Consider the following 12,350-nt stretch of genomic DNA (forward strand, 5'->3'; position numbering starts at 1 on the left):
TCTGAAGAGTTGAATCATCATGCAAGTTGGATCCCAACCTGGAACCTTGTGATCTTAAGGTCTTGTAAATGTGTATCAGGTTCCTTATCTGGTTCTGGATAGTAAATTTGTTAGATCATCAAAACATAAAGCGAAGTACTTATGACCAAAGTACCTGTAACCTATCAATTTCTCCCTTTTTGATGATGACAAACTCATAATTGAAAAAACTAGAAAAATCATATAGAACCAGACTGTGAACCAAAAAAAACTTAAGTTCCCCCTGAATTTTTGTATTCTCCAATTATTTTTTCCCCTTTTGGCATCATAAAAAGAGTAGAAACAGGTAATTTAAGCAAGAAAGAAGTCCAGTTTTAAGTTAACTCATGCCACTTGTGTGCACACAGTCATGATTAAGAACAGAGCATAAAAGCATGGCATAAATATCAACAAGGAAAAAGTTTGCATTAACATAGTTTGGATTTTACAAAAGGAGCAGAGTCAATATTACCTCAACATCCACACAGTAGACCAATTAACAAAAATACCACAAGTTATCATCATAAGAATTGACACGAAGAGACAGGAGCACGAGCTGGGTTATAGACTGGACACTGAGGGGACAGACTTTAAGAAGCACAAGGAGGAGATGTGTTTGGAGGTAGAGGAAATTGTTCTGAGAACTAAATCCATACGAGCATTTGCTGACATTTGCTCATTAAGCAGTCTTTCCTTCAGGTCCTCCACTTGTTTCCTGAGCTCAGCATTCTCTTTGTCAGGCGAGCAACCTTTTTCGCTTTGACAGCAGGTGGAACCAGGTGCCTCTTGTATCTGACTTATCTGAGTCTCAAGGATAACATTCCTTGCTTTCAATTGTCGTATCTCAGTAGTAACACTATTTTGAGCATTTATTAACTGAGAAATGGTATAAGTGCTTGCAACCCCTCCAAATTTTTCTATACACTCACATTATTCAAGAGTTCTTTTCGAAAAAGTTTGCTTCTTGGCACCCACTTTAACTGGTCCGGGAGGAACCTTGAAGTGCTCAAAGACCTTGGTAATAAGGAACCCATATGGCAGCCCATGATTACCATCTTTAAAGTCTGCCACTTTATTCATGTGCTCTATCATGATCCCAAGTAGATTGATGGTAGTGAAGTCATACAGTGCTTTCATGATGAACAGGTCTGCACGAGAGGTGATGTATCTGCGCTCAACTCGAGGCAGCAACACTTTGTTTACCATCTCAAATGGTAGTTGGTAATCAGGAAGGAGGGCCTTCTTCTACGCTCGTTCCCTCTGCTGAACTGCTTTGTCCTTCAAGATTGTGTTTCTAAAGTTCTGAGTACAAGCTCCCTGAACACTAGACAACCCTTCAATGGGCACACCAAGAATAGATCCCAGCAAGGCAAAGTCTATTACCATATCAACCCTATTCACCAATGCACAAATGTGACCATCTTCAACCTTGTACAAGTCGACATAAAAGCTTTTAACTTCCTCCTCATATATCATAGCAACGTCGCTTGTGAAAAAGTGTGTCCATTGTTGGAAATCACAGGTCTCAACTAACTGTCTCATTCCATCCTCCTCCAAGACATTAGAGGCAAATATGTGCCCCCATAGTACCTTTTGACTTCTCAATCTTCTTTTCCAGCACTCTCTGGATTATCAGCTTTGGCCTTCTTTGAGGAACCAGGTTCCTCAACAGTATCAGCATTTTCTTTAGCAGTCTTGCGAATAGCTTTCTACTTTTTATCGTACTTCATAGATTTTTCACCTCATGTTTTCTCCACATTCTCAGTAGCAACAGCATCAGCAGACCTAGTTAGACGTTTAGTAGACACAGAAGATCCCTCTTTTGGTTTGAGTAGACCATGCTTTTGTGATAACTTCCTAGTCAACGTACTAGGTTCCTCACATCTTCTTCATCCACACTCACAACCAGCACTATCTTCTCATTTACAACTTTTCCATCTTTTACTATTTTCTTCTCCTTGACTTAGTCTGACTGTTCTTAAGATCAGACTCAAGAGCCTCCTTCTTTTGCAACCTTGTTGTGGGTCGCTTAGGAGTGGGCTCTCCACCAACAGCTACTCTATGCCTAGGCAGACTGGCAATTGGTAAGTCATCAGAATCTTCTTTACTATCCTCCTTTTGATTTTCAGACACAGGGCTTGTCTCAGGCACAATTACACTTAGAGGCTCAACATCTAAATAAGGAGAGGGAGCAGGGTCAGTACTGGCCTAGGGTTCCTGAGTAGGACCCAAAGTTGGATCCTCCCAATGTAAGGCCCCGAAAAACTTCACTATGTAAATTAAGGTTTTGTGGTGTCAAGGTAGGCTAATACATTGTATTTTCGGAGTTTTGGGTTGAACAATGCGTTAGGGAGTTGAATTTTTTTTGTCACGGCTAGACCAGGCTAAAGCCAGGTTGGACCAGGCTTTAAGCTGGCGAGGCCTGGATAAAGCCAGGCTAGACCATGCTTTAAGCTGGCAACTCCAAGCCTGTAGCCCGGTCCGGAATCTTGGACTATCTATTCTTCTATCTTTATAACCCAACCCAACATCATTAAATACTTGCAATGGGTCATTTTTTAGCAAAAATCTTATGTTATAGAGTGAGAGAGGGAGCCCTAGAGTGAGAAAGTGATCTCCATTAAATCATTCTTCAATTGTTACACAAATCTTTGAAGATTAACAAGAAAAAACACACTAGATTTTCATCATTGAGGTAAGATTCTACACCCTAACACTTAATTTCAAATTTTAGCTAAATATGGGTAATTTTCAAGAAAGTTTGTGGGTATTGGAGTTATTATCTTGCATGCATGTATGATAAAAGGGGTGAGCCAAAAATGTTAAAGATTGGGGTGTGAGATGATATAATTTTACACAAAAAGAGTCTTGAAACACAATGCACACATAATATTTGGTAGAATGCTTTAGTGAGCTAGAATTACACATCATTCTCCTAATTTTGGGTCCCATTTTGTGATATTGCTAAAATAGATTGAAGTTGCTAATTCCGGACACTCTATTGAGGTATGTATGGCTAAACCCCCTTATTCTTATAATCGAACCCCTGTTGTCCATGAAATTGGTGTAAGTCCCTAACTTGATCATGCTAGATTCGTTTACCCTATTGTGTTGTGTTGATAGATTCATGTTCAATAATTGTCTAACTGCTTATCATGTCTGATCTTCCTATGTGACTATGTTTGACAGTGTAGAATATGTGTGAGGAAGGTTAAGAACTCATGTCAAGAAATTGAATAAAGGTTTTTATGCCAATTCATATGTGAAGTCTCTGTATATTTAGAATTCCCGAGCTTTTCCCTTGCGTGTGAACATGCCTTACATGATAGGGCTTATTGTTGTTATGATGATGTTGTTGAACATGTAAAAAGGGAATTTGAATTATGAAATACGGCCAAAGGCCAAGAACGATGTGATATATAAGGTTACACGAGCCATGTAATGAAAGATTGAATGGAAATGTGAATTGAGATGAACGACTAAAAGGATGATGTCTCAAGTGAGATGGCCTAGTCGATGGGGCCGTGATCGGACACCATGTCGAACACATGGTGGTAATTGTGCTGAATTGATTGATTTAAATTATGGAAATGGATGATATCATAAATGAGATGACCTAGCCGGTTGGGTCGAGATTGGACTCTGTGTAGGAACACAGTGGTATTGTGGATTGTTGCACATGGCACTGAGATTATCAAACCTAAATAAGATAGGAACTTGTCCGAAAATTATGTGATCCTTACTTGATGTTTTGATATGTGTTGAAGCTCTTATTGTATATCATGATAACCTCCCTTCTTAATTTCTTTTTGTTTCATTGTTCGTTCTATTAAGATTGGTGTTTAGCTTTACATACTAGTACTATTCCACAGTACTAACGCCCCTTTTGCCGGGGGCACTACATCTTTTAATGGATGTAGGTGGTTTCATAGCCGACAGTGTTGATCGCAGCTAGAGGTGCTTGCTTTCATATTTCAAGCAGTCTTGGTGAGCCCCACTTCTTCCTGGGTCATGTAACACATCATTTGCATATGTGATTGCCACATTTTGAGGTATAGTCGGGGCCTTATTGCCGACACTTTTGTAGTACTTTCTTTTGTTCCTACTTAGAGGCTCTATAGACATTATGTAGGTTGTATATAGGTGTTGGGAAGGTCAAAGGTTGATGTTGTGTTTGGATTATTATTCCACTAAATAGTAAGGTGCATGTATTTTGAAAACTAAACAACGATGTGATTAATGGAATGGCTTAGTAATGTACTTGTATGATCTCTTATTGTCTAATTAAGGAATTACGTCTTCTCTTGAGCGCAAGTGAGTTGGGTAGGAAGTGTCTATCAGGCTTGCTTGGCTAGGTTCACTCAGCTGAGCACCGGTGATGCCTCCCAAACTTGGGGCGTGACACCGAAGGCAGATCAGGTCCTCCAGTAGGTTCCCTGGTAACACCTTCCTGTGTTGAAGGTTCAACAGGCACAAGCTCATTATCCTCTCCAACAGGCTCAAATTCTCCCCCTCGAGTCTTAAGACCATCCTCACTTTCTCCGACAAAAACCCCTTCATTGGTGATGGACAACAAATTTCGATTGCTTCCTTTTCTTGCAGATTCATGAGAAGCTCAAGAGAAGTAGGAGAGGTACCTGTGGACGGGGGTTCAGGAGCTGTCTTTGTTGAGTTGATGATTTTATTTCCCTCAACCTAGTTTGCCTTTGACTTTTCTTTTATAGGAGAACTTGAAATTTTCCGATTTTCTTCATTCTCAGCAATACTCATGTCATCCCTCTTTTCTGGCGAGGTAAGAGAGGAGCTCGGGGCAACACCTCCTATGAGAGTTGATGCTTGGTGACTCTTGTGAGAGCAGGAAATCGAATGGGTAGGAGAGGAGACGGAGTGTAGGGGTGACTCTATTCTAGGGTTTTAGTTATTAATAGTGTGAGGAGGAGAGTTTGGCATTGGTGTTTCGACTGGTGAGGACTCGATAATACTAGAGAACATTTGATCTTCAGCCATGGTGGGAAGAAGAGAGAAGATTTGGTGAACTGAAGAGAGAAAGAATATGAAACATGTTTGGAAGTGTTGATGTGTGAAGTGCGGTGACAGAGATAGATGTATTTATGATGACAAAGGGATCGGTTAGAAAAAAGGGCGGCAGGTTTTAGGGAGATGGGTCGATTAATAATTGGTGAGACATTTGGGTTCAAAAGATACATAACTAAAAACTAACATGCCGATGATGTGGCACTTGTTTTAATTGTTCATAATTGTGCATGAGAGAACAAAGAAACTACTAACCTGTGTCAGGAGAACCAGGTTCCCTGACTATTCTCTTGTCTGTAAGCTTTGTCCTTTTTATTAGTGTATACAACCTCAAATGCTTATTTTCTCTGTAATCATCAAGCGTGTCTACCTGTAACGGTATAGAGATGAGTTATACTTTGCCATAAAACACCTATTAGCTAAGTTTAACTGAACCTTTCTTTCATAGTCAATCATTGAGGGACCAGGTTCTCAATTGGGATTTATCAACCCCAATGCCAGACGATTTTGCTCGAAGTGTTCTCTGCTCAGGGCTTTGGTAAATATATTTGCAATTTGATTTTCAGTGTTGTAGAATTTCATGCATATAAGCCCTTTCTTAACATTGTCTATGAGTAAGTGATGACGCACATCAATGTGTTTGGTCATCAGATGTTGAACTGGATTTTTTGTCATGTTGAGTGCACTAGTATTATCACATAAGAGAGGCACACAGTCTTAGAATACTCCAAAATATTCCAATTATTGCTTGATTCACAGAAGTTGGGCACAACAAGAGGTAGCTGCTGCATATTCAGCTTCTACATTTGAAAGTGCCATAGAGTTCTGCTTCCTTGTACCCCATGAGATTAAGCAGGAACCTAGGAAATGTGCCATTCCAAATGTGCTTTTCCTATCCACCAGATATCCTGCATAATCAGGGTCAGCATACCCAATAAGATCAAAGCTATCTCATGAGGGATAGTAGAGGACCAGGTCCTACGTTCCCTTGAGATATCTCAGTATTCTCTAGGCAGCCTTCAGATGAGATTCCTTTGGATTGGATTGAAACCTTGCACAGAGACCCACACTAAAAATAATATCTGGTCTGCTTGCAGTAAGATACAAGAGTGACCCTATGATCCCTCTATACATGGTCTGATTTACAGGAGAACCAGGTTTATCCATGTCTAGACGAGTGGCTGTGGCACTAGGCGTGTCGATGACTTTTGATGCTTCAATATCAAACCTTTTCAGCAGCTCCTTGATGTACTTCTGTTGACTTATCAATGTTCCCTTCTTAGATTGCTTCACTTGAAGTCCTAGGAAGAAATTCAGTTCTCCCATCATACTCATCTCGAATTCACTCCCCATGAGTTTTGCAAATTCTTCGCAGAGAGAGTTAGTTGTAGCCCCAAAGATGATGTCATCTACATACACTTGAACAATGAGCAGGTTCCTTCCTCGTTTCTTCAGAAAAAGAGTGTTGTCAATCTTCCCTCTTGCAAAGCCATTTTCTAGAAGGAATTTTGACAACCTTTCATACCAAGCCCTTAGATCCTGTTTTAATCCATACAATGCTTTATCCAGTTTAAACATATGATCAGGGTGCTCGTGACACTCAAAACTAGGAGTTTGCTTAACATAGTGTATGCGGTAAAATCGGAGGACCCAATTTTTCGTCGTTGCGATGGCTCATAGGCACATTTAAAAGGTTCGAGACTATGGTCGAGATTAACCCCCCAAGGGCTATCGATGCTCGACCTCGGGGCAGTGCAGACTAACGGTTATGGTGAAAAAGTGGGGAGTCCCTAAGGCGAGTAGCTAGAGCCGACAAAGTCTGTTAGGCTAGTCTAAGCCCGTATCATGGCATTAACTAGCTGTACCATCTCCATATCTTTGTAATAAATGTATTTGTACTATGTTGGGATTCACCCTCATATATAAAATAGACCCTTGTCATTTTGTAACTGATCTGTTGCCCAATACTAAATACACAAAAACATTCTCTCTGCTCTCTAACATATTCTCCTGCTCTCATTGCTTCCATTTATTGCTTACATTCATTATTCTCCATTTATTGTTCATCATTTATTGCTTATTATTGATCATAAAGAGCTATCATTTTAACTCTTATAACTGTTAGTCCCCCCTTGATTGCCCTAAGTCGGCCTCCAGACTTGACCTTGAGGCATCGTATACGGCAGCTCGAGGCCCCGACCTCTAACTACTCGGTTTGATTATCACATCGTCTCTAAGATTTAATCTTACTTTCTAGTCTTTTACTTAACACTCATTGCATAACAACTAGCATAAAAATAGATCACGTATTTTTAGAACCACAAAATCAAATTTAATTGTTATTACCATTTTCACGATAAACAGTTTGGCGCCCACCGTGGGGCTAAAAATAATAGTGATTATTTTCTTGCTGGTTTAACTACATAATACAAGTTACCTTTCACACTTTTTCTTGTCCATGATCTTTGATTTCAGGTCAAAATGTCTAACTCAGTAAACAACAATCTTGAGGACCATGGAGAGAATGGTGTGGATGTTCCAGGTGTTGGTGTACCACCACGAAACCTTGAGAATGCACCAAAACTAATTCTCGTGGACACGGTCTCACGCGATGCCCAACAAGTCGATATAAGCTCCCACACTAATAGGAGCGTGGACCAAGGAGACCAACAAGAAGCTCAGAAAACCCCAACTAGGGAAGAACAGGAGGTTAGCCTTCACGTTATTTTTGAAATGTTACAGGCACAACAGCTAGCGATTGCGCAGTTGCAAAGTCACCAGAAAACTCCCAGCACGGTAGCACCAGGGACGGCCCAACCAATCGAGCAGGTACCGGAGAGATCTAGCAACAACGGGTCGACAACCTACCCTGCCATCCTAAAGATGCTCGAGAACCTCACAAAGAGGATGGAGTCGGGCGAGAAGAAGATAGAAGCCAACGACAAGAAGGTAGAGACCTATAATTCCAGGGTTGATCAAATTTCGGGTGCACCCCCAATTCTAAAAGGGGTAGATTCGAAGAAGTTCGTGCAAAAGCCATTCCCGCAGGAAGCGGTCCCAAAATCCATTCCAAAGAAGTTCAGAATGCCTGAGATTCTAAAGTACAACAGAACCTCGGACCCCAACGAGCATGTCACTGCCTACAGTTGCGTAGTGAAGGGCAACGACCTAAGGGACAACGAGATCGAGTCCGTCCTGCTAAAGAAGTTCGGGGAAACACTTTAGAAAGGGGCCATGATGTGGTATCACAACCTAGCTCCTAACTCTATAGACTCATTTGCCATGTTGGAAGATTCTTTCATAAAGGCACATGTTGGTGCCATCAAAGTAGCAACAATGAAATCTGACGTCTTCAAGATCAAGCAGAGGGAGAATGAAATGCTGCGAGAGTTCGTATCTCGCTTTCAAATAGAACGAATGGAACTACCACCAGTCTCCGACGACTAGGCAGTTCAAGCTATCATGCCCCAAAATCGAGGAGCGCGACCGGCGCTCAACCAAGTAAACCCGACTGAGCAAGCCTGTTAGGTTTCATTATACCCAAACTAATTCATGAATAAGGAGGAGATGGACTTCATTAATCATACTTTATAAATATTTCATTAACAACTTCCATTTTGGTTTCATTAGCCATTTCAACCATAGTATCCAAAATATGACAATTTTTATAGATATGAAAGAAGACATATTTGCCAAATACCAATATTTCTAATTTAATTCCCGATACCAAACACCACCTACAACCTGCCTACGGAGCCTATAAATACAATCGATGAGTAATATGGAAATGCCGGCAACAAGGCTCCAGCTATACCTCAAAATACAAAGTACATGATAAACAACGGTACAGGACCCCGAAATGAAGTGGGGCTCACCAAGTTAGCTGAAAGGAAGATGCGTCACTAGTTGTGACCAACACTGCCTGCTATGGAACCAGCTACATCCATTTAAAGATATAGCGCCCCCGGCAAAAGGGACGTTAGTGCCGTCGAATAGCACTAGTATGTATAACTAAATACCATCTCAATAGAAAGAACTATCATACAAGAACAAAGAAATCATAAGGATTCAACAAAAGCTTTAAACAATCACCACATCATCAAATAAAAGGGATCACATAGCTTTCACATAATTTCCATACCTCTAGGTTGGGACATTTCAAATCTTTGCATCATCGTTCACAATAATTCATAATGCCACTGTTCATAATACCATTGTTCACAATATGCACATCATAACCAACTCCCAGTTTCAATCACAATTTCTGTGCCAATATATATATATACACACACACACACATATTCCACCGTGAATCTTAGCACGGAGTCCGATCTCGGCCAGATCGGCTAGTCCATCTTATTTGAGACGTGTACCTCAAACACAATTTTATTGTCACTTTCCAATCTCAATATTAGCATAATACCACCATGTGTGCGGCATGGCGTCCGATCACGGCCCGATTGGCTAGGCTATCTTACCAAGACGTTTTCCCTTTTCCATCAATCATCTCATTTCAATATTTATTTTACATATCAATTCATCTGCACTTGGGGCCACAATCAATGCATCATACTTGGTACTTGGCCGTATTTCATAATTCAAGTTCTTTTTATATATTTCACATTAATATCAATCTCAACAACAAGCCATTCAATTCAAGAGGTGAAGTACACATGAGAGGAAACATGAATCATGGTCATATAGAATATTTCAGAAATAATACACCTCAAGTTAATTATCAATGGAACTTCAAATACAAAGGGTTCTTCCAAAAATGAGGGGCACACCAAACCATAATAGAAACACACATCAAGTCATAAACAAGCAATTACACCAATTATTCTTCAATTACTCCTTTTCAATCACGACAATATACAATTTAAACATCAGTGTATGTAACAACTCAGATCACATTGGGGGGTACTTATAAGGCAAATCATTATCTCGAACAGCCACATATGGGCATAAATTGAGTACAAATCCTTTAGGTCACTTTGTTGTTGAAGTCAATTACGGAAAAGTGAAGTCAAGGCTCATTTCATAATCTATTTCATATTTTCTCATGTCATAGGCATCACCAGGCATAATTATAACTCAAGCTCTTGGCACGTTGACCATACTCTATTTTCCAAAGTCATTTGATTTATTTCAAACATATTTATACATAAAGGATTTCACATAGTTTGGCATAACAATCTCAATTTCAATCTTGATTTAAGGTCTAGGCATTTCAATACATGATTCATATTCTCTGCACCTTTTTAAATCATCAAGAATAGCACATCGATCATATTGAGACACACCTTTCACGTATATAAAGTTGCAACACCAATTCATGTGGAATTAACAATCAATACATCAACCCAACTTTAATCTTACCTCATTTACACAAACACCAACGGAGCTCAATTTCTAAAAAGAGTGGGTTTTAGCCATACATACCTTGTTTAAGTGTTCCTTAAGTTACTACGACGTTCCAGAAATTCTAGCAATCCCAATCTACTTTGAGACGTAACAAAATTGAACACAAATTAGGAAGGTATTCATGGTTTCAGCTCATTTGAGCATTTCATTAAATACTAGTTGAGCATCTTGATTTCAAATCTCTTTTACAAGGTTTCCTTCATTCCCCAACCCAATCTTTACTTATTTATGTTCAACAATCTTCCCACAAACCTAATTTGTACATGCATGTATACACAATATTATTACACCCAAGAATCATACCTCAATAACCCATCTTATACCCCAAACTCGAAATTAAAGTCTAATGTATAGAACCTTACCTCTTAGATGAAGAACATGTGATTGGGTTCTTTGATTCTTGAAGACTTGAGCAAGAGATGGGTGATTATGAAGCTAGGCTCCTTCTCTCTCTTTATCTCTCTATATTCTCTCAACTCTCTCTAAAATCAATAGAAAATGACCCCAAATGAATCCCCAAAAGACTATATATTAAAATGGGGTCGGGTTATAACAAAAGCCCGATATTTGTACAGCTGCGCCACATAGGGCGCCGCGGTTGTGAAAAATGTGCTCAGAAAACGTTTTTGAATGCTCTCTGTACCTCCCCACAGGCGCGCCACATGGGGTGCCGCGGTAGTGTAAAATTTTGCGCTGCTTTGGTAATTTGGTCTTAACTTCTGGTAGGAGTGTCCGAATGACGAACGGTTTAAAGCGTTGGAAACTAGACTCAAAGACCTTTCATTTGATAAGTTATTAATCACACAATACCTTATACATATTTAGATATGCTCGTTCAAACTCTAAACTAGTGCAAGTACCTTTGGAATCTTAGCCTATTATGAAATTTTCCCATTTGGCTTACACTTAGGCCTCTCCTTGGACCTCACCTTACTTATTATATGACTCATACACTTGTTTACCAAATACAATTCACTTACATCATATCTATAGCACATAAAATATTATAATTAGTCCACTTAGCACCCCGAAATCCTATATTGTTTTGCAAAATTTTTTGGGGCCTTACACAAGCCTTCACTCAAGGTCTGAAGGAACGAAGCTTGGTGACTTCGAAGCAGCTAAAATAGAATCTGGTTGAATACCCTGCCGTGACCTGGTCGAACATTCATAACCAATATGAATAGAAAATCAGGGTCGAGGACAACAAATTAGGATCCCCCTAGGGCTCGGTATACCCAAGCAGGCTTCTGGCGAAGGAGTCTAAGCCGAACAAAGAGAGATACCAACCATATACCAAAGAAAAAGGAACTCCCCAAGGCGCAACGTACCTTGCAATGACCGAAGAATGGACCGAGGGCAGAACCCTCAGGGACTTGTCAATAGAGTTGGATTCGACAGGCACATAGGGCCGATGGAGGCACCTCGCTTGTCGGAATACAACTTCAACATCAACCTATCAGACATCGTGTTCGCCATCAGCAAAATCAGAGATACCAGGTGGCCAAGGCCTGTACAATCAGACCCTTCACAAAGGAACCATAACTTAGTGTGTGAGTTTCACAACATGCACGGTCACAGGACCGAGGATTGCCACCAGCTCGGGGAAGAAGTAGCCCGACTACTCAGCAAAGGTCACCTCCGAGAATTCCTCAGCGACCAGGCCAAAAATTAGTTCCGGGAAAGAGAGGCGATCAAGAAGAATGAAACAAATGAGCCATAACATGTCATCCACATGATCTTGGGAGGCATTGATGCCTTGTAAGAATCCATGATCAGAAGAACAAAAATATCCATCACACGAGAAAAGCGAACTCGGGGTTACATACCTGAGGATGCTCTCACATTCAGTGACGAGGACATCGAGACCTTAT

This window comes from Nicotiana sylvestris, chromosome 8 (genome assembly GCF_000393655.2).
Source record: "Nicotiana sylvestris chromosome 8, ASM39365v2, whole genome shotgun sequence".
NCBI classification, from domain to species: domain Eukaryota; kingdom Viridiplantae; phylum Streptophyta; class Magnoliopsida; order Solanales; family Solanaceae; genus Nicotiana; species Nicotiana sylvestris.